Source organism: Schistocerca nitens, chromosome 6 (genome assembly GCF_023898315.1).
Source record: "Schistocerca nitens isolate TAMUIC-IGC-003100 chromosome 6, iqSchNite1.1, whole genome shotgun sequence".
Lineage (NCBI taxonomy): Eukaryota > Metazoa > Arthropoda > Insecta > Orthoptera > Acrididae > Schistocerca > Schistocerca nitens.
Genome location: NC_064619.1, coordinates 713,542,773 through 713,567,213, shown reverse-complemented (window position 1 = coordinate 713,567,213; position 24,441 = coordinate 713,542,773). Strand labels below are relative to the sequence as shown.

The 24,441-nt window shown below is 39.3% G+C and overlaps 1 long non-coding RNA gene across 1 annotated transcript in view; it reads left to right on the top strand.

The window, feature by feature from the left end:
* LOC126263102 (uncharacterized) overlaps window positions 1-19,303 on the top strand; it is a 111,994-nt gene extending 92,691 nt beyond the window's left edge. The window contains exon 4 of the long non-coding RNA XR_007546837.1: window positions 19,150-19,303. This is a non-coding gene — a long non-coding RNA (uncharacterized LOC126263102). The remainder of the gene's footprint in view (window positions 1-19,149) is intronic.
* The last annotated feature ends 5,138 nt before the right edge of the window (window positions 19,304-24,441 follow it).

The window sequence follows — 24,441 nt, the reverse complement described above, 5'->3', positions numbered from 1 at the left end:
AGGAGTGAAGGGACTGAGAATGTTACCAATGTGTTGTTGAAGGACAGTAACAATGCAAGAGCCACTACCTTCGGACGTGATGGACAGATGAGCATGACACGGTATGTGCTAATGTGACAGCATTAGCCGATACCTGTTTGGGGGCAGAAAAGGACTGGTGCACGAGTTTTGTCCACACAACTTTCTTCTTCCCTGCGGTGTATTTTCCTGCAAAAGTGTCTGTAAGGGGTGCCTGAATACCCGATGCCAGGGGGATGTGCTCATGATGGAAGTTGCACAGCCCAAGAAAATGGTGTTGCACAATCCAAGATTTCTCATGGTTGATTTCCACATCATGCAGATCTAGAGCTGTGTGTACCACGCTCAAATGTTTATCGTGCTCCTTGGGAGAGGTGGAGAAAATCAGGATATCATCTAGGGATGCATAGCTAAAAGGCACTTTGAGAAGAATGGAGTTAATGAACCTTAGAATAGGTATGCTCATGGGTGATAGCCAGTAGAAAATGACTCTCAAACTGGCAATGAATTTCCCAAGATTATTGACAAACAGTTCACTTTTGGGTTTGTTGTCAATAGAGCAGTCTTTCTACTAAACTGCTATAAAGTCTGAAAGCTGGTAAGAATTTATAAGCTGTATCGCATTACATTTTTCTTTGAGAATGCAATCTGTACCATCCATCACCCAAATTGTGTATTAGTTTTGTTTGTATGCTTAATTTATTCAATAGTAAAGAAATCCTTTAATTTCATTGAATAATGTTTAAGAACTACTGAACTCTTTAAATTATATTTTAATGAAAATTGTTTATATAAGAAAAAACACTGACAGATGGGACATGTTGCTAGCAATGAATGGTGCAATTTATATGAGACAATTAAGGTAAAACCTATCCCTAAAGCATCAAAGCAGATCATGTCCTTTCTGCTTTACTATCTTTTTTTCTCTGCCTCGTGATGACTGGGTGTTGTGTGACGTCGTTAGGTTAGTTAGGTTTAAGTAGTTCTACGTTCTAGGGGACTCATGACCATAGATGTTAAGTCCCATAGTGCTCAGAGCCATTTGTACCATTTGTACTATCTTTGAAGAACGTTAAGAAAATGGATGACAAAGGGAGATTAAAGCAATATCGTCATGGTCTGAAATCTGATGAGGTCAGTGAAGTAATAGAAGGACAGAAAGGAAGAAAGCAGCAAGTATTAAGGAAAAACAGGCTCTCTTAAAGAACAATGCAGCTTTGAAAATGAAAAAACTAGAAAAAAAGGCTAAGAAAACAAAAATACTGGTTGAAAAAGAAAGAAAAGTCCACTGCAAGTAGTACCTCATTCACTTCAAGTTTAGGATCCCATAAGTGTCTTTAAAGCCTGGGAAAGGCTGTAAAAATGAACACAGTATGCCCAGGATCACTGAAGAAATAAAACAGATGATTCATGATTTTTTTGTTAATATTATTTTACAATCAGCAGGAAAGAAAGACGCAAGGTCTGCAAAGAACTACTGTACAGGTAACGTGAAGTTCACCACAAGGGCTATATGATGCTTACTGTTAATAGAGGCATATGAAGTCTTTAAACGATAAACAGGAATTGTCATAAAGGGTACCAGCTTTGTCCCATGTATGTACTGCCTGTTTCAGATACTCCACATAATGTGTGTGTTTGCCAACCATGCTAACTGTTATTACCTGTTGGCGTAAGTAGTGTGTGCTTATACTTTCCTAGTACTAGCTAACACTTGTTTTCTCTAATTTCTTGTGACATGGAGAAATCTATGATCTTTTCAGTTTCTTCCAGAAGGGAAGGTGTTGACAAGAATCAGTCTGTCAAATCGAAGAGGTAAAATAAAAACCTAGTCCTTTTAAGCGTAAGTGGCACTGTACATGAACTGATTTCTGAAAATGGAGATCAGGTTCCAGTACTCCAGAAATTTCTGTTATAAACAATTTTCAAGCTGCTGAATTAAGAAAAAAAACTTAATACCAGTGAAACATAATGTGTTCTGCAGATAGAGTCTGCAGAAAACTACTCAGTTTCCCAGGGCAAAATACAATCAGCATATTGCTGTTACAAACAAGTGAGTATCTTCAACACAAACTGAAAGATAAACTACCAGAACAGTAAAATAATCTTTGTCTCCTTTGATGGAGCACTGCTTCCCAATTTAAAAATAAATTCATCTAGATGACACTTGGGATTACTAAAGACACCCCCCCCCCCTCCAGTCTGCTTTGACCAACGTCATCAACAACATGATGAAACCACCTTTATTGGTCACAACAACATTCCCACGAATCGCGAACACGCAAATTATTATGAAATACACAAAAATGAAACTAGTGGGACAACTGCGGGAATCAGGGGGGTTTTGGGTGGGGAAAATCTTAAAAAACACACAGCAAACACAAAACCTCAACTTGAAACACCACAACCGAACCAAAAACTACAAACATTGGCACAATGTGAGATGCAAATCCTCAACAAAACCCGCCAGTATCCCAAACTACAATAGAACTATATAGGTCAACTGAAATCCTGGGTACCAGAAACCTAGCTCCCTCTCTAAAACCTACAACCCCCCACCACCCAACTCAACTGCAATAGCCATTACTCAAAGAATTATATCAACCCGACACCAAAAAAATATTATTACTGGTATCTTAAACTCCAGTGCACCTACACAGGTAAACTGAATATCAGAAACATCCTCCCTCCCTCCCTCCCGCAAAACAACTGAAATAGCAATGAGAGTCTAGTTATGGTGTCGATAGCTTTTACACGACTTGCAGAAATTCATAACAGCATGATTAATCACGGAATGCAGTGATGATATAAACTACAATCCTTAAACACATAACCAATTAGAAACATTTCAAATATGATTACGAATCATCATTAGTTACATTTGAAGAATGTATTAATGGTTCAGACAAAGAATATTGGTTAAAAGCGATAGCAGATGAAGAGATCTTGTTATGTTTTTTTGGCACTAAAAAGCGATTGTTACTTCATTTAGTAACACATCATGCAGGATAGCCACAATCTTAACAGGGATATGGATCTTTAAAGGGAAAGAGAAAAATTTCCATATGTGTGTGTTGATTTCATGTAAAAATCATTTCTCTATGGGAAGTTTATGAAGAGATTAACACTTTAAATTTCAGTATCATGAAGCCATAAGAAGTCTTTGGTATTTGTCATGTAAAAGACCTGATCTTGGATTTACAGTCAATTATGAGGGCCCCTTCAGAGATGACCCTTAGAAAATGGTTTACCACACTGTAAAAAGACCTCAGATACCTACTAAATTCTGATAATTATGACATTTTATATAATAAAAGATCAGGTGATACTATTCATCTACATATCTATTGTGATGCTGACAATGCACAAGATTTAACAGACAGAAAGAGTACAAGTGCATACATTGTTCTTTATAATAGTGCTCCAATCATTTGAAGTTCCAAGAAGCAAAGTGTGGCAACAGCAACTTGATCAACTTCAGCAGAATACGTTTCTGCAGTAGAATGCGTCAAAGAAATCAAACACAAGACCCTATTACAAAAGTTAATCAGAAGCAGAGTGAAGATCATTCTTCATGTAGATAATCAAAGTATTATCCAAATTATCAAATCAGGATAGTTACTTAGACAAAGGAAACGTGAAATTTCACAATGTTAGTGAATAGTACAGAGAAAGTTTGAGATAAAGTATTGTTGTACAGAGGTACGATTCTCAGAAATACTGACCAAAGCTCTTCTGAGATCAAAGTTTGAGAAATTTGAAAATGCTAACATGAAATAATTACCATAACTCATTGGTCCCACAAAAATATTAAGTGGCAACAGTTTATAGTGTGATTGAACAAAATTGGGAAAGGGGGGATATTGAAAGTGTTAAACAGGTAAAATACAGTGTTTACTGTGTGCATTTTTAAGGGTTGGCAACCATAAAAAAAGAAGTGCTAAAAATATCTACGAGTTTATATAAGAAAAATATATATATGTGTATAGTAGGTTGTTATAGCACATATAAATTTCGGTAGTGTAAAATGTGTATGTCTCTTATTACATTCACAATGAAGTGAAAATAATATAACAAGTCACTGCAGAACTGCCATAGCTTTCAATCAACTAGTCTCAAGATGAACAACATCCTGTGTCTATTAATTATGTGGATGCAGTTGACACTTGCCACACAGTGAGTACTCCACTAGCAACTCTCGGAGATTTGCCTTTCCAGGCTTCTATGAAATACCAAAAGGGGTTCATTGGGTTACATGAGGTGGAATACATTTGCAGCTCAATTCATCTTCAAACAAACTAATATAGCAGATATTTAGGGAATACGAGTAACTAAGGCCTACTTAAGTTACAAAGTAGAATAAATTGGAGATGCATAATTAAACAATACCAAGTAAAGGGGCTTTAAATGCTGGAGTATACAAGAAAATACAACCAGTAAGAAGAACAACTGGGCAGAAATATCTTTCTCTGGACATCTGATGAACAGGAAACACAATTAGTAGGACAATAATAGAGAAACTGTGGAATAGTAAGAGCAACATTAAATAGATTACAGAATTTCAGGAAGATTTAAGGCAAATCCAATTACATAACATGGTCTTTTAAAAAAAACACAGACACCAGAATACTGCAAAACACACAAACACACACACAGTCTGATAGATTGATGGAATATTGGGGATAGCAAAAAAAAAAAAAGGGAACATACTTGGCTAGTTGCAGTGGTCCCAAGAGGCCATAAAATATATTTTGATAAAATAATAATTGACCAAATTTATGAAAAAACACTTCTTATCACTACAAACATTTGAAAATGGTCTCTTACCATATTATATAGTCGGCATCTTTCATAACCATCTTGCAACACACACTTCCAACTTCTGTATTACATTTCAGCAATCTCTGTTGCAGGAATTCCTTTCCTTCATTAAAATCCATAGGTCCATAATCCTTCTCAAGTGTTTTCCTCTATAAATTATAGCAGAACTTGTAATCTGGAGACTGACTTCTGTCTCCCAGCACTAATCGGTAATCGGAATGATTAAGCTGAGTGTCAGTCTTAATACATTGAAGTGCGCTAGCAGGTGAATGACAGAGATATCAATGTTTCCTGAACTTCACGAGACGGCTTTCTATACTTTAATGAAGCAGCACTGTCAATGCTGTGGTTATGGTTCAGTGTCAGTTTCACTTCAGATGGCATTTGTCCATAAATATCTACTATTTCTGTAAATTTTCCTCAATACTTATAGGAGGGGGTTCTTTCGTGCACAACATGAATTTTTATTGTCATATTCGATGGACAGTTGGTGTTTTTAGTGATAGGATGTACTGCAGTATCATGAACTCCTTTGGAAACTGTGTTATGATGTCAGAACATCAACTGCCTCAAAATGAGGTGTTTAGTTGACTGTGTTTCAGATGATCTGATACTGTAAGTTGTTTTAGTTCTCTCTTCAAACAATGTCAACCACTGCTTAAATTCATCTCTTGATGTCGCTGCCATTAGGAATTGTATGCTTTCCACTTGTGGCACATCACTGGCACTTTTCTGAATTTGCAGCACATGCGTTTTCCATTGTGGAACGATATTCTGTTGAGGAAAATTCATTGGTTTATTACTACGATACCAAACACAAGATTCGTAAGAGAACGATAGTACAACTAGTTCTAAATACTTACAGCCACTTCTCTCTTGTCCTCATCCCCAGAGTACACTCAAGTAAAACATGTCCGCGTGGAGGTGGAATCACGTGACCGGCCTGTGGCCTTTGTGGAGGGAAGACCAAATTCCGTGTGAAACTCCGCCGAAGCCAGCGGCTCGTCAGGTACCCAGCAGAGCCCGGCTGTCAAACAGGGGGTCGGTGCAACAGCGAAACGGACAGCGCTGGTAAAGCGGAATAGCTTAACGAATCGTCTATACCCCTTCAGGAATCGTAAAGGCTCAATATGCCAGGAATAACCTTCGTAAAGAAAAATAATTCGTAATGTACAGTTAGGGAATGCAACTTAGTAATGAACAAAGTAAAAGCAACTTTTTATTGGTTTATACAATTCATATTTTCTTTCTTCTGCTCCTTTCTGAAGCCTCTCAATTTCCGAGCCCTTTTATGAAACTTGATGTCGAATTTTGTAGTGAAGTTTTTATTACACTTTGGTCCACACTTTAATATCGTCTAGAAATGTTTCTACAATCCCTTCGTACACAATCGTTTTATATCCTTCTTCATATAATGTTTCCACGGCCGGCTGATGTGGCCGAGCGATTCTAGGCGCTTCAGTCTGGAACCGCGCGACCGCTACGGTCGCAGGTTCGAATCCTGCCTCGGGCAAGGATGTGTGTGATGTCCTTAGGTTAGTTAGGTTTAAGTAGTTCTAAGTTCTAGGGGACTGATGACCTCAGACGTTAAGTCCCATAGTGCTCAGAGCCATTTCGAGTTTCCACAAACAAGGTCTTCTGCGGTATAATTTTATAAGTTTTAGATGTGATCAGTGGTCTACTCCTTCACCGCAATGAAAGCAGCCCGAAGTTGCTGTCACGTGCAGAAAACTCGTGGACCCTGTTTGCACTGTAATAACAGCAAAGCATCTAAAAGTCAGAGCAGTAGCAGTGGCAACTTCCCGGCGTCAGCAAAACCATTGTCATGGAGAAGTGTGTAACAGTGTGCACACGAGATCTGTGTGGCCCTTCATCAAAGGGGCAGGACAAGGCTTCTTAGATCTTGTTCAGGCACTGCCAGAAACAGAAGCACAGTATCCTAGTGCAAGAGACGCGCTTCCTCTCTCACCTACAGTTTCACGCCATGAAAACGAAACAGCACCGTGGGGCTGTGGTCCCCCCAGTATTGCAGGATATAGAGAATGGTGCGTGCGCATGTACGACTGACACGTGGACAGACGTGTACGCTAAAAGGCGTCATTTTACTCTTATTCCGAATTCAATATCGCCTAGTTGCATTGCGAAATTCGGGTCGTGTTTGTTGCACAGTTCCTGTCTGGTGGAAAAAGTGCTGCAAATATACAGGACAAAGCTTGCGAGGTGCCGGGGCTAGCAGTGTATTTAACACTAAATTCTTCTAGAATCTACATATGTAAATGATGCTCTAAGCCCCCCCTATTCTAACTCCGACTTTTGCTGTTGCACATGGATTAAAAAATATACGCGAACTGACTGAAATCAACCCTGCAAGTGGAGTAGAAAAGAGTTTGGCACCTGCAATAATTTAATTTGATAAATAAGTTACATTAAGGAAGGTTTCATTAACGTAGTGAGGAACGATAGGGTTGCTCTACCGATTAACAGAATGAAAGGTCTGTCCAAAATAACAATATGATTTATTAAGACTAAACACAAAATAATAAACAAAACCACATGAAACATTTACAGTACATCAAATTGGCTCAAATTGGATACTCAAACAAACGCTGTGAAGGTGAAGTTGTCCCTAAACTAGATTGTGAGGTTTATGACGAAGTGGTATGTGGAGCCAATTTCTTGCCACTCAAATCTTAAGAGAGACGCACAGCTAACCCAACATCAATTGCTGCTACATTAGTGAGAACTCAGACGATGAGCACCCAATATAGAAGAAAGTTGGAAAAAACGAACAGGCGCGCTCTGCTGAGCTCTGATTATCGCCTAGCAAAAATGCCTGCTTTGCCTATGCTGCGGACGTACATTACCCAGCTGTCTTCTTAGCTGCAAGGACACGATCTGGCGTACTGGAAGCGATGGTTGGTTGCTTCGACGTCCTGTCGTGGTGACGATAATGTCGCGAGTACAGCCCGAAACAAATTATCCTGGCCTGGTTGTTCCAGACTAAAGACTTCCTAGCAATACAAATGCGCCTCTGAGGGAGACGAAGAAGGCTCGCCACACAATCACTGACGGTACAGTGATTGATTTTAACAAGCGAAGTCACCCAGTAACTCAGATACAGTCAACATTAGCCAAAACTGCTCAAGACAGACAACATAGGCCTCTTGTACACAGAACGCTCAATTGCCAACTGTACTCGAAAAGTTACGTTGAAGTCGAAACTTCAGCAACTTTGTCAAACAGTTACAATTAAATAAAAGTATATTAGACAGCCCACGGAAGGCAGGCTGACCCGAGCAGCGAGAGCTCAGTCCTGTAACCTACTCCGACCGAAAGCGAGAGCACCCGTACAAACCGGACACAGAACATTCCCGCCCCCACGACAGTGGCCGTGGTTAAACGTTCCAATCAGCAGCTCGAAAACCGGCGGAAAATTCCACTCTATTGCCGGAGCACTACCATTCCACCAATGGAGATTCTTGGCGCCAATTTCTGCGCTGATTTTGCTACGTCACGGAGCTATGCCCTGAGCAAGCCAATCACAGTTACTATTTTGCAGAAAGCGCGGGAATTTTCCCGCCACAACTGCCTGGGTACACAAGTCATTCCCACGCCTCGCTGGTAGCCCGCCAGAAAGTGTTTTCGCAAAGTTTCTGCGAAGTAACGGAACCTCTAGTCCAGCCGCTACTTCAGGCCCCCTGCGGGCGTCTCTCTTGACAATGTCGGCGTCTGGAAAGTATTCACTCGACTCCCTCACACCCGTCGGCTTAACCCTCTCAAGATCCGCAGAGCCCGCCTGTCACCGGACCACCTGGGTGACGAGAGACGCTGCGTGTGAAGTCCGCGTGTGAAGGAATAGCAACTTTTCACTGCATGCAATTAGAGACGAAAATCGTAAGATAGAAATGTGAGAGGGGGCTCATGCCACCTCTCAAGATGTGACTAACATAAGCAAGTTTGGGATATTTACAAGCCATCTCTTGAACGTTACATGCATGCCCGATCACGGGGAAAATGTGAAAAAGTCCCCAGAGAACAATTGTCGCCTTCCATACACTAACCACTTCGTCACTGTTTTATGCTACACGCTTGAGGAAAGGTGGTTGCAGGAATATTGTCGTAATGTTCACTCATTGTTGCAGTCAACTTGTTTAACCCTAGAAACACCAAGGTATTTTAGGGTACATGGAGCACCAACCAAGGGCAAATTTTGTCTGTGTTACAATAAGTTGTAAATCTTGTAATTTGTTGTAATATGTATTTATTTTATGTAATTCTGTTTCCATTGAGATATAAGTTTAACAGGAAATAGTGACAACATAATTGAAAGCTTAATTTTTTAACACTCATAGGATGAATATAACAACCAAGAATGGTCAAATCTTGGTCAATGAAAGTTTGTGTAAACAAGATAAGAAGGTTTGTAATTGAATACAAAGGCTGTCTAAAGTTTTATATGCACTCTTTGATCTATTAACTGAATAATACAGCTTTGTAATTGAGAGAAAGTTTCAAAAACAGAAATGAAAACACTTGCTAAAATACATGTTATTGTACATTGAAAACTCTCGGAAAACACTTTTCACTTGAAGAGAATATTTTAACTTACAGATGACATTTACCTCCTGCACACAAAATGGTTGATTCTGAATGAGTCTTACACAGATGGCGCCGACAGCTTCATGTGAACTTGGTTTTTGTGATGATGTCTCTTGCTCTCTGGTTACTTGCATTCTTCAAGCATAAGTAGCACCTTGCTTTCCTAGTTGGTTCTTCATTTGCAGCAATTTTCTTTACCTCTAGTTTATTTTCTAGGATGTCTTCCATCGCACAAATAATAGGCAACTGGAGGCCTTTCAAATCAATGGCTCGCTCTTCTACATATGCTTTCAAAGGTTCGTGGCCTAATTCATGGAGATACAGTTTTCTGGCGTTTGGATTCCCTTCATTCCATTTAGGCGTATTCATCTTGAACAGTGTGTATGAGTTAAGTGCAGTTGTATCAAGTAGGCTGTAGAACATTGACAGTGGCCATCTTCTCGTACCCCTTTTTGTAGAGTATGTCCTAAACATTTGATCTACGGCATCCACTCCTCCCTTAATGGAATTATAGTACAGGTTTATGTGTGTTTTCTTTTTTGATGTATCAACTTCTACTCCTGCAGTACGATGTTGTGTAGATAACATCAGCAGATTTTTCTTTGGTTTTTCCTTTGTGATGCAAGAGACAATTGTTACTGGCGGCCTCTTAGAAGATGGGTCTGTGAATGCGAATTTGGTGGAATACAGCTCTCTACCTGCTCTCGTCTTAAGTTCCTGCGGTACATTATTTCTGTTTGATTTGAGTGTCCCAACCAATGTAAGTTTGTAGTCTTGATAGAGAATGTCCGCCAACTCCACAGAAGTGTGACATTGTAGCCTGTATTCTTTATTGGCTCCACCAGTCTCTTCACAATCACAAGAGGACCTCGTTCACTGGCAGGTCTACTGTCTTTTCCAGCATACACTTCCATTTTTGTTATGTAGCGTTCAGTTGCACTACAAAGCATTCTGACTAATATTTTATATTTTCCAGGTTTGTCTTTGAGGAAAACTTTGAAAGGACAACGACCTCTTAAAATATTTCATCAATTGTATCGTCAGGTCCACTTTTGAAGTACCGTGGGAATATTCCATTCAATACTTCACGCAGCGGCGCAAATTTGTCACGTACACTTCTTTCTGACCTGGTGTCTATATCATCAAAGCGAAGAATTTTCAATAGCTGATATGCTCTGGTCTTACCCATAGCTCCTCCATAAATCGCTCTTCCCAATAAATTTGACCATAAATCAGATAAAGAAATATTGGTGTCCTGGTAAACTCCCATTAGAATTAAAATTCCCGTCAATGCATATACACTCCTGGAAATGGAAAAAAGAACACATTGACACCGGTGTGTCAGACCCACCATACTTGTTCCGGACACTGCGAGAGGGCTGTACAAGCAATGATCACACGCACGGCACAGCGGACACACAAGGAACCGCGGTGTTGGCCGTCGAATGGCGCTAGCTGCGCAGCATTTGTGCACCGCCGCCGTCAGTGTCAGCCAGTTTCCCGTAGCATACGGAGCTCCATCGCAGTCTTTAACACTGGTAGCATGCCGCGACAGCGTGGACGTGAACCGTATGTGCAGTTGACAGACTTTGAGCGAGGGCGTATAGTGGGCATGCGGGAGGCCAGGTGGACGTACCGCCGAATTGCTCAACACGTGGGGCGTGAGGTCTCCACAGTACATCGATGTTGTCGCCAGTGGTCGGCGGAAGGTGCACGTGCCCGTCGACCTGGGACCGGACCGCAGCGACGCACGGATGCACGCCAAGACCGTAGGATCCTACGCAGTGCCGTAGGGGACCGCACCGCCACTTCCCAGCAAATTAGGGACACTGTTGCTCCTGGGGTATCGGCGAGGACCATTCGCAACCGTCTCCATGAAGCTGGGCTACGGTCCCGCACACCGTTAGGCCGTCTTCCGCTCACGCCCCAACATCGTGCAGCCCGCCTCCAGTGGTGTCGCGACAGGCGTGAATGGAGGGACGAATGGAGACGTGTCGTCTTCAGCGATGAGAGTCGCTTCTCACTTGGTGCCAATGATGGTCGTATGCGTGTTTGGCGCCGTGCAGGTGAGCGCCACAATCAGGACTGCATACGACCGAGGCACACAGGGCCAACACCCGGCATCATGGTGTGGGGAGCGATCTCCTGCACTCGCCGTACACCACTGGTGATCGTCGAGGGGACAGTGAATAGTGCACGGTACATCCAAACCGTCATCGAACCCATCGTTCTACCATTCCTAGACCGGCAAGGGAACTTGCTGTTCCAACAGGACAATGCACGTCCGCATGTATCCCGTGCCACCCAACGTGCTCTAGAAGGTGTAAGTCAACTACCCTGGCCAGCAAGATCTCCGGATCTGTCCCCCATTGAGCATGTTTGGGACTGGATGAAGCGTCGTCTCACGCGGTCTGCACGTCCAGCACAAACGCTGGTCCAACTGAGGCGCCAGGTGGAAATGGCATGGCAAGCCGTTCCACAGGACTACATCCAGCATCTCTACGATCGTCTCCATGGGAGAATAGCAGCCTGCATTGCTGCGAAAGGTGGATATACACTGTACTAGTGCCGACATTGTGCATGCTCTGTTGCCTGTGTCTATGTGCCTGTGGTTCTGTCAGTGTGATCATGTGATGTATCTGACCCCCGGAATGTGTCAATAAAGTTTCCCCTTCCTGGGACAATGAATTCACGGTGTTCTTATTTCAATTTCCAGGAGTGTATTTCAGAATCAGCTTCATTTATATGGTCAAGTATTTTCCGTACTAATTCAGGAGTGAAATTTTTTTAAATGATTCACATGTGCTTGTTACTTTCCCAGCACTGGTTATTCCTTGACGTTCACGGACTATGTTACCAAAATCCATTTACTATGTCTCAGAGCTTCAGCAAGATACACTCTGCCAGAACTTGTAACATACCTATTTGGAGCGTTACCTGTATGGTTTGTTTCTTCTTCATTGTCCTCCGCTGCTTCACTGGAATCCTTTTCTAGTTCTGTATGATCTGACTCAAAATCAGTTAAATCTGATAATTCGTCGTCGAGTAACAGTTTTGCAAGAACTTCTGCGTCGTCCAAGCCTCTATAACTCATCTTACAAAATCTACTTTACAATAAAGGCGTCGCTCTACTGTGATAAACTGCTAATAGTAATATTGGCAATCCTAAAATCAACAATGAAAGTGAAACTCAACAATTAGACGCTCAACAAACCCCTGAAAAACTCATGTTCGAGGTTGCCAACTCAATAAAAGAAAGAAAAACGTACGGGCAAATTTTGCCCATGCTTGATGGTTGTAGGGAAGACAATAAGAATTATGGTCACGTGGAGTACCAACCCCGGGCAAAATGTGCCCTTGTTCGTAAAATACCTATTTTGTACTTGCAATTATAAATATTGAATCATAGGAACGTACAGCATAGTGTATTATAAGGTAACAGACAAATAGAAAAAGACCCAAAAACATAGGATATTTGCCATGACATTTTTAAAAAATAAAAATGTACGGGCAAAAGGAGTGTCCATGTGAAAGACTTAAGGTTGCAGTTTACCTTCAAGCAGCACGTTGAGACTCGCTGGAATACTTTGTGTATCGTACTAAAATCCGTTTTTATACAGCGCGAATAAATTGCTGAAGTCTTACGTGATTTTGAAACAATACACTTGTTAGGGAATTGGGATCACCAGGTAGCTGATTCGACACTGCAGTTGCTTGTGCCATCGGAGCACCGGCAACAGGAATACTGTTGAGAATGATAATGCGGCGGACAGTAGGGCAAGCAAGCACTCACGTATATGTAAAACGACGCATTTATAAATGAAATTTATATTTTAGTTAAATACTTAAAACACCCTTAACTGAATAAGAGATCGTATTTAAAGAAGTCGTAGTGCGTCGATATTTCAAACATTTCCGAGAAGCAACGCTAAAAGCAAGAGCTCGAAACCTCTTTTTTACCGAAAAAATGGGAATAAAGTTAGTTTATTTGCTTGCATTATTTTTAGTACCACAGGTGCGTCATTTAAACTAAATGTCGATAACTGAGAGAGAGGAAGAGTATCCGCAGCATGTTCCAGATGTTCTGCACTACGAAGTAAATGCAATGTTAATAAGCTATGCTAAGTAAATAGGCTATTTTATCAATGCTGACGTCCGTGGTGTTTGATCATATGATTGTGAAAAGGCGTAAATTTATGTGAACAGTGCATCAAATTTATTAACAGCTACGCGATATAACGTATTTGTCCTCCATGCTGGCATGATGTATTATATGCAAAATGTCATACAGAGAGTGAAGCCTCAGCATCGACGCCTTCAAAACGTGGAAAGTGTGTGCGATGTGAGAGCAGTTCTGGCGCGATGTGACCTAATTTCACTGTGTGTCAACTTTTAAATACTTGCCATTTCCTCATACAGTATTACAAAAATCCGGTAATTATTGGGCCGACCTTTAATAAATTTAACCGCATCGGTAAGTATAGAGCTTTTTACACGCACGTACCAAGAAGCTGGTTTACCAATTACAAGCAACAGTGGAGATTTAAGTATCCATCTTGGTTCCTGATGTTACAGCCAACCGGTATTTTAATACAACACCGGAGGTCAAGTACTGTGTCGATAAATACTGTGCGGAGTAAAAAATTGCTTGCATACGAGCCACAGAGATTTCGTTCCGCGACAGTGACGAGCAGCCGAGCCGCAAGGGTGACAGTGACTGACACACACTAATGTGAACGCTGGCCTTGCATCTCGTAGGAAAGTTTAATTTTACGTATGATTCCAGGTTCTTATCAATAAACTGACTTTTCAATTTATGTTTTCAATTTATGCTTGATATGGTTCATGCTTGAAAATAATTGTTTGCATGCATATGTAGACCCAAATTAGAATAGAACACAAACTGTAATTTTTTTCAGCTGATTGTATGAGTCAGGAATGCTATTCCAAGCATTAAAAATGAGCATATCTCCCTCCTCCAGGTATTGCAAAGCAACTTTTAGTTCTGTGAATGAAATTCATATTTGGTTTCACTAATATTTCTAGACCAGCACAAAGACATTCAAATTTAGTACCTCCCCTGCATGTACAGGCTTATTGTAACATCATGACCTGTCAATGAACCGAACAGCACTTGAGTTGTGGGAGGGGATTGGGGGGGGGGGGGAGACACTAATGGAAGAATGTCACTAGTGGATAACCCTGGAGGGGACGCAAAAGCACTTTGGATATTGGCAGTTGTAATTGTCAACCACAGGGGTGCAGATTTAAACCCTTTCAGGCGCAAAATAGATAAAATCATTTTTTAAACTTTTTTGTTTTATTAGGATATAACTCATACAATATTATGGGGAAAATTTGAAAAAAAAATTTCGTGCAGTATTTCAGCAGGCACAGGGTGGTTTCAAATGAAATCACTGCACACTAAATGCAGTGGCTTCAGATGAGACCACCACCATAAACTTCATTACTTTCCGTGATAGGGCACAAAACAGTTCCTTTCTACTTATAAACACAAAGCAACTTGGCAGGAAGAACATGTCCATCTGCTTCTATGTGGATTACTTCTTGCGCTGCAGTGTACACATCGGCTCGATGTGCCATGTACTGGCAGATGCTATGATTCTGTTGTGCGTTTTTCCACTGGAACAACAGTTTTAAACTTTTTGGCGCATGGTTCAGATGATGCGCTTGGGCGAACAGGACTGTCTTTGAAAACACTGGATCCTACACACCGCCGAAATTCCTTTAGCTTTTTCTTTTCATTCAGCTTGGTTAGTCGAAACAATATAAATGTGTTTCCAATAGAATATCAATCATATACCAAAACAAAAAATGGTTCAAATGGCTCTGAGCACTGTGGGACTTAACTTCTGAGGTCATCAGTCCCCTAGAACTTCGAACTACTTAAACCTAACTAACCTAAGGACATCACACAAATCCCTGCCCGAGGCAGGATTCGAAACTGCGACCGTAGCGATCGCGCGGCTCCTGACTGTAGTGCCTAGAACCGCTCGGCCACTCTATACCAAAAGTCTGAGCCACCAGCGTCTAGATTTTCTGTCAGTTGCATAGAAACTATTTACCATGTCCGCTTTATCTGCACATCCCATGTTCGAATTATAAGATTTCACTATCTGTGGGCAAGGCATTTTTGTAATTGTGCCATCCTTTTCTTTCCTACTGACTTCTTTCAAAGCTACAGGTGAGTCAACACGTTTATCTTTCCATTTCATGCATGCAATCCCATCAGAACGAACTGACCAGTCACTTTCTCCTCTTCGTAACTCTTTGTCCGGTTTCAGAGCAGGAAGTCCTTTTCTGTGGGCTCTAATGGTACCACAGGCTAGGATACCATCAAGTTTGTGTCTGCAAAAGTGGAACACTAGTAAAAAAATTGTCAAAATATATGTGATGTCCTTTGCCTTCTAAGCCTTTACACAAATCTGTTACAATCCTCTCTCCCAAACATTTCTCCACTGCGCATCTGATTTCCCAGTATATACCTCAAAATCGCAGATATATCCGATTTTGTCAGATCTGACCCATATTTTGTACCCCCTCTTGATGGGCTTTTGAGGCATATACTGTTTGAATGATATTCGCCCTTTGAATTCCACCATGCATTCGTCAACAGATTGCTTCTTAGTTGGAGCATAACATTCTTTGAACCTTGTCAGTAATTGATTTATTAGTGGTCGAATTTCGTACAATTTGTCGTAACATTTATTCCCTTTTTGTGGCATAAGGGCATTGTCATTTACATGTATATGAGATAAAATCCAGCTGAATCTTTTCAGTGACATAAGTGAAGAAATGTACTGATCTTTGAGTTCGTTGTGTGATGACCAGCAATCACGATATGTGCAAGGTTGTTTGATACCCATTAGAATATTTATAGCCAAAAAACACCTTGAGTTCATCTTTTTCAATATACCTTTCTGAGTCGCATAAAGGTTAGTCTGGAATACTATGTGTTCCAGCATATTGTCCCTTAAATAGATATAAAAAGAAATCAGCTGGCAGCATACCTTCATTTTCAGTTTTCCTTTGACACCAACTTCCTCTAAAAAATCGACAGAATGCCTCGTACTTGCTCATGTAAGATTCACAGACCTTATTAGTGGTACTTTATGTTCAGAACTGAAACAGTAATCACTGTCATTTTCAGAACGATTATCACTTTCACTTTCAGAAACAACATTAGATATCACTGGTCTTGGCGCTTGTGAATCAAGACCACCGTCTTCAGCCAAAATATCACTTTCATTATCACAGGTACTGTCAATCTCAGAGTCCACATCAGAAGGAATTTATTCTTAAAGACACACCAGAACTTCCTCATCCTTTAATTTGCGAGAAAACACTTTGCTAATACTACCCCTGCAGCCACAGTGGTTTCAAACGAAACCACCAGAGTAAATACGGAAAAAGTACGTGATTTTCATTATTGTTTCAATAGATATAGCATGTACTTATGTAAGGAAGTATTATGAATTTGTTCCATGTGTAAAACTTACATTTCAAAGACAAATTCAATAACAAATCAAGAAAAAGAGAACCAGCACACCACAATAATAATGGCACTTATACTTGAATGGCTAACTGCAACCACATGAGAAATATTGACATAGTTCAAATTTTCGCCGCTAGATGGCAGCACCATCTACTACATCCAGAAGCGTTGTTACTGATCTAGCCATTGTGCTCTTGCCACCAAATCAAAATATCATGGGTGGCTACAAATGAAACCACGTTGTCACGAAGGGTTAACTTCAGTTCAGGTCTTTCATGCAGGGGACACATTGTAAAACATGATGCAAAGATGCAACTTTCTGGAAATGTATGTGGCTCATCAAATGTAGTATTTTCTGGAAGAGCCACACTCAAGGAACCAAAGAACCACGTGTGGGTCACAAGCCATGGTTTGTCAACCACTGTTGCAGCCTATTACAAGAATAAAACCACTAAAACCAAATAGGCTTTCTCTTGGCAACATGTCACTAGAGGTTTTTCTGAGATGTCTGTTCTTGATTGTGATGGGTCTACTAATTTGATTAGAAATATCTGGAAAAATAATCTAATTTAGTTTCCAGATTGGCTTTTTCCCACCTGGGTCTTGGATACGATTTCATTTCTCCAAGCTCATCAGATCAGGAATATTATTAAGTTCCCTATCTCACCTGTGCTCAAGTCCTTAAGACCCATCCAGCTGGAGTGAAACCAACTTATTAAAAACATTTTTTTTTGTAATACTATAGCAGTATGAAAGTAAGAAGAATGAGTACTGGGTTGTGAGGGATGTAACATTGGGAATTATTAATGACACTATTTGATTCGTCTATACAACAGTTCACATGGTAGATCTTTTTAAATTTTTAATGTTATGATTTGTTTGGTCAGAGATTGCTGTTCGCCAGACTTGCGTAAAAAAATTTTCAGTAGTTAATATGTTTTATTATTTAATCTTGTCATGTCAATAACTTATGCTGAAAGTTCATTGTATCTAATGCTTCATCTGTGGAAATTCAGTGTGGTAAAATATATCATTTAAACACCCAGAAATACTTTTTGTGAAAAGGCTTTCATATATTGCACGTGTCAATTTAAATGAGTGTAACTGAAGTATATGTGTTAATATACAGTGTTTAGTTTGCTTTAAAAGAGTTAGGGTGTATCGGTTTTAAAGAATTTATTGAAAGTGATTTTGTGTACTACGATTTCTGTGGCTGGACATATTCTCTAGTTTTTTTATACTTCATAAGTTTAATTCTAAGGCCAGAATAAAAATAACCAAACAGAGAAAGCTGGCCAATATGTTCTGTAAATTTACAATTGCAGCTTTAGATTGTGAATTTAATCTTTTTCTGAGTGTAATGTAACATGTATCTATATTTAACTACATATTTAAACATTTATGTGAGAGTAGTATATGATGTTGAAACGAGCAAAAAATTTTATCTGTGCTCAAAGTTTGTCTTCTTTGTTCACAGAAGCTACACATGTAATTCTCAATAACATTGTTTTGTTCATTTCCGTATGTTGAAACTATTTTACAGTGAATTTGGTTTGGTTATACATGTTAAAAAGATTTGTTTATTTGCTTGGAAGTATCCATTTAACATGTAGGTTGCCAATTTGTCAGGATATAAGTTCATATTACAACTATCTGTACAAGTTTTATGTAGTCCTGCTTGCTATGGCTGGCCGTTACAGCGCTGGCATCAAGGCACTGATATGTAGCTCACAATTACAGAGTCAAAACCGCTTTTTATGTTAGCTAACATGGCGTTAATATTACACACACACACACACACACACACACACACACACACACACACAAACTGTTGACATATTGAATCAAAGTGTATGAAACGTTTACATCAGTGATGTAAATGATTAATTTCATTTGTAAGTTCCTTGATACCATGTACATTTACGTGATTTTGCTGTTCCTCTGCTGAGTTATCAACAGCTGGTAGATACTTTACAGCATCTTGTGTTAAGTAACACTAATGCAGATAAGTGTAATATCTATTATATTACAAATAATGTAGACAGAGTATATGTTAACCATGGTCGTTCATTGAGGATATAGTGATAAATGGCCAGCTGATTGAACCACAGTTCTGAGCAGTAGCAAGTGGTGAACAAATACACATGTACATGGCTTTGTCTCGTCTACTAAGCACTGGTTCACTGCTTTTACAGGAAATGAGCTGCTGGACATCAGCATTCCCTTTGTTACAGCTCTGTCTTGTCTTATATATTGTGTAAAGGCACACACAGCAGCATAATACATTGTGTTATCTGTTGGCCATTAACAGCAACCATTTCCCATAATATAATAATGCCTTTAGTTAATTATTACTATGTACTAGTTCATGAAATTTTATATGTGCAAAGTATTGTTTCATTTTATTTGTAAACGTTATTTCCATATGAAATAAGTGTTATTCATTTGGCGAGTAAAAAACGTGACAAACACTAATTGTAATATAACCTACTTACAGCATAATTTAATGAAAATGTTGTGTTGTTAATTGAATCAAAGTTTGTAAATGGGTTGAAGGATTTAGTGTAAAATTCCATGATAATTGATAATAGTTCGTATAATTTTGAAACTGGCAATTTCCTTATTATGTGCTTATTACTGTTGGTTCTTTTTCTTAGAAATTCAATGTATTGCAGAACCACATCAGCTGCATCAATTTTAGTTTAAAATTAAATGTGACAAAAACTATCTGTAACCCAAAATAAATTTTGTTGTTCTGTCTTTCAGTCCAAAGAGAAATTTTTGGGCATGCTCACTTTCCGTTGACTAAGAAGGTGGAAATTAACACATCACTCTACCAATGAAAGAGCTAAACGTTTGATAATTAATTGCTTTTACAGTTCTTATGCATCCCAGCAGCCCTAATCAACATCTCACATGTACAGATACCAGTGGTTTTTTTTTTACTATAGATATATACTCATTTATGGTGAAGCTAATGTTTGCTGCCATCACCAACACAATTGGAGCCACCAACAGCATACATCGAATCTGAAGTGAGCTGGATGAAAGAGGGCTACATAGGCATCAGTCGTGAAAAAAGCACTGTGACCATTTCTGCAGGAAGATGCTGCCAGTTACACAAGAGTTGTCTGCATAACCTGTCCTTGCCAAAAGTATTTCTGCAGATATTGAAAACAGGTGACCTATTCATCACTACCAATATAACCTGTCCTTGCCAAAAGTACTTCTGCGGATATTGAAAACAGGTGACCTATTCATCACTACCAATATTAGTGGACCTTCCAGCTGACACTTGTCCTACTGCAACAAAATGAACTACTTCCAAGCAGCTAGTCTAGGAACAGTTACTGCCGTAAGGTACAGATGGAACAGAATGGATGTGGGTGATACCAATCAGCTTACACATATCAGCTCTAAATGCCATCAAACCACTGGTCTGAAGATATATCTTTTCGACACCATCAAAACTTTACCTGTTTCAGGCATCTGTAGAAAAGACTGAAACCAAGGACGATAAAACTTGCTGCACTCGTAATTGTATATGGCATCTGGTAGCTGCCACTGACTGCCATTTCAGCACCTATTATTCATATCATAGAAAGTGATTATGACTCTTGCCTTCCAGGATATGCACAAATGCTCTGAACTGATGGAGTAAAACATTCCGAAGTCTTCAGCTGCAGTGTAATGCGAGAGTCATTCTTCACCTGCGAGCAACACCAGAACTAAGATCCAAATATCATTTTGCAGTTGAGTGTTACGGCATTAACATATAAGAACAACCTTTGAGATACACTATTGGGAATGTTGAACAACCAGCACTTGAGCAACATTCTTGAAGCAGTGGATGCCAAATTGCAAGTGGTGTTTTGCCAGTATTTCAAATGTTTTGCCTTGGTTTTTATTCGATACCACCATACTGTAGCACTTGGTGGTGTGGTACTTCACCGAGCTTCTGATTTGACCCAGTCATCAGCTCTGATGGAATGTGAACTATTGCTTTTTGACTTTTGTGGGTGCAGCTAGCTTGGAAAAAATAATGATAGTAACAATGATCAATTCTCACCTTGTATGGAATCTCCATGCTTATGAAACAGATCAACTACCTACCAATTAGCTCAAAGGAAAATCTTCAGCACATAAAGTTAACACCAGTATCAGGCTGCTTCTCCAGTTGACAGTTTTGTTTGATGTTTTGTGTAGGCAGGTCAGGTGTATGGAAAATGCATCAGACACAGGATGATGATACTCAGTGTATAGTTAGCAGTGGTGTGGGAAAGTGTGTTGTCTTTGATCTTGTTTAACAGTGTGTTTGTATTCTGTGTAGGACATACTATGTTAATAGTCAGAAAATATTTCATCACCATTTTGACCTCAACTTCTATCAACTTCATAAACCCAAGAATGTGAGTGTCTGATCCTGTTGCCAATTCTTATGTTGATAACAGTATGTCCTTTCTTCTCATGTATATTTATTGTGGTACAGACATGAATTATTACTTGCCTACTTATATGTGTTATGGTGTATTATCTTGTAATGATGAGGATACAACAAGCACAAAATTCACTATTCCTCCAATGAACTGTAATTGGTAGACATAACAGTGAAAACAGTTCCTCTTTGAGCACCTTCTGTATGTTTGTTACTTGGTAAATTTGAAATTGTATGTATGTTGTAACCCCCACTGCATATTTTCTGTGCACTTTGTATGTGTGGTATAATACTGCACAGAAAAGTTCCATATGTATGTAGTTAATATGTGGTGCAAATAGTGTTTCTCTTTGGTTCTCTAAAGGAGAACTGGTGTCATTAAAGCCCCATTCCCATACTGATGATTTGTTGAGTTTTATATAATCAATTGTCACATCTTTAGACCATGGATTAGATATTATGAATGATGACTAACTAACAACCTCAACTGCCGACAGGTGTTGTTGTCATACCTCAACGTGGACAGCTGAAAATGTGTACCCCGACCGGGACTCGGCTGTCCACATCGAGGTATAACAACAACACCTTGTCGGCAGCTGAGGTTGTTAGTTAGTCATCATTTATTCCAGGGAAAAGCTGCACGGTCATCAACAGTAACTGTTCTTTCGAGAACAAGTTACTGTCTTCATATATATAGATATTATGAACATCTGTGATGTCATAGCTATAGTTAATTTTATTTGTTAAATAAAATGAATATGTAATTTTGAAGTTGTTAGGTGAAAAACAGATGAATTATTCCGAGCTACATAAAATGTTTATATTTTTACAACACTTGTTCCTAGTTTACCATGTTCTAGTTTTTAAGATGTATTGTTAAAGATTTCCTAAATTCATAAAACATCAAAACTGCTTTTCATTATGTTGGTTAAATATTATTGTGTGTCGACAGAAGCAGAAAGGAGGACAAAATGAGAACCAAGCAGTAATGTCCATTATTGTAACATGAACAAGTTGTATCTGAGTTCATAGGTAGGTCAGTAACTGCGCTTCAGTCTGGAACCGCGTGACCGCTACGGTCACAGGTTCGAATCCTACCTTGTGCATGGATGTGTGTGATGTCCTTAGGTTAGTTAGGTTTAAGTAGTTCTAAGTTGTAGGGGACTGATGACCACAGCTGTTAAGTCCCATAGTCCTCGGAGCCATTTGAACCATTTTTCAGTAACTGCTTTCACTATTTTGTTATTAGGAAAGAATTAATAGGTTCTTTATATTCTTTTACTGATTGGCCTCTTGTATGATTAATAAGCGTTACCTTGATTCTAGCTTTTATTGTAATACTTGTGTGAAATTCGAGGCTTTGAAAGTTGATGCCTACTACTCTCCCGAGTTGCTGTTTTGTTAATGAGATTCTGTAATGTAATGGTTTGTACAGTCATTATTTATTTTTATATCTGTATCTTATTGAGATCTGTTAAAATGTGTGTTTTTGATGAAAGTTGTAAAATTTAATATGTAGTCCAACAAGTATGGTTTATGTTAGTAATGAAATGAAATGTAAGAGATCCAACTGCAGTGTGTTGTACTCACTGATCCACAAATAAATTGATTACACAAGCAATAATGTTGTAGCTTACAGATACATATTACAGCTTTGTATCGAGGAAGCTTAATTTGGAGGGTAGGCACTGTTCCATGAATGATGCGTCCGGTAGCAGAACAAAACAAACAATATCATGCTCTCCCACCTTTATTTACAGTTCCACTGCTTATGACCATTCTTTGTTTATTCCCTTTTTACAGTTAGTTTAGTCTCAAGCTTTCAGGGCAGTATTTCTTGTTCCAATAAGAGTGGTATGACACAAGTTTTGATGGTTTACATGAATGCTGAACACTGAATCTCAGCAGTATGATGGTGTGTGCATCAATAACAAGTTTGACGCTATCCCATTATACAAGAACTAGCTACACAACTTGTGGACTGTGTATTCTAAAGTAAAGAAATATTTGTGGCAGAATAATGCCCTAACCACCTTAGTAATAATACCTGGTGCACATAGTTCGTTTTTTAAAAATGTTTTCAGGCAGTGAGTTTCATAGAGTGCACAGATTCATCTGGCAGATCTCTCCTTCTAGGTCAGATTTAAACTGATTTTAACTAAAATCGTTATAACGTATTTAAGCTTGTGAGTTCCACTGTATGTGGATGGAAAAGTTTCTGTTACACACCTGAAAAAGAGTGGAATTCATGTGTTCTACTGTAGTATTTCTTCTTCTTCTTCTTCTCTCTCTCTCTCTCTCTCTCTCTCTCTCTCTCTCTCTCTCTCTCTTGTTATTCACATTCCTGTCAGGTCAGAAAACAAACTTTGAATCATTCCTAGGCAAATAGATTTCAGATAACTTCTCTGCCACTGCCACAACCACCATCACTACCACCCCACCCCCATCCCCAACCTCCAAATCAACATTAAAATCTTTCAGTTTTTGTTGAAATATTAATAGAACATTTTAACTATTGATGAATCAAATTATACAGCAGTGTTTGTTGTCGCCATTGCAGATTCTAAATTTTTAAAATTGTATGACTGAGTCTCTATTAAATTGAAACACACAATCATTACTTGTTAGCACTAGAGCTACAGAAGTCATCTTTCTGACCTGAGATCTGTTCATACAAGCTGAGACAGTCCATGTTAAATACCTGATATAGACTGTGCTACAACTGGAGGTAGGGAAATCTCTAGTAATAATTTCATTAACTTGTTCTGCTTTGCAACACCTCTAACCTGGCCTGACAATCAGATAGGACTTGGTTCAAAAGCTGTTGTACCAATGTCTATTCCTCATTTGTTCCATGTGTTCATTTTTGTCCTCTTTCACAAACATCTTTTCTTGTGAATATCTGTCACTACCCATGAATAATGTTAACTGGATTTTGGCTATCACACCCTTGTGGATGTCATAACACCATTTGATTACACTTGCTAAATGGCATGTTGCAAGGTTAGTGGTGATAAGGTACTGTCACCAGTTCTTTCATATGATAATGTTT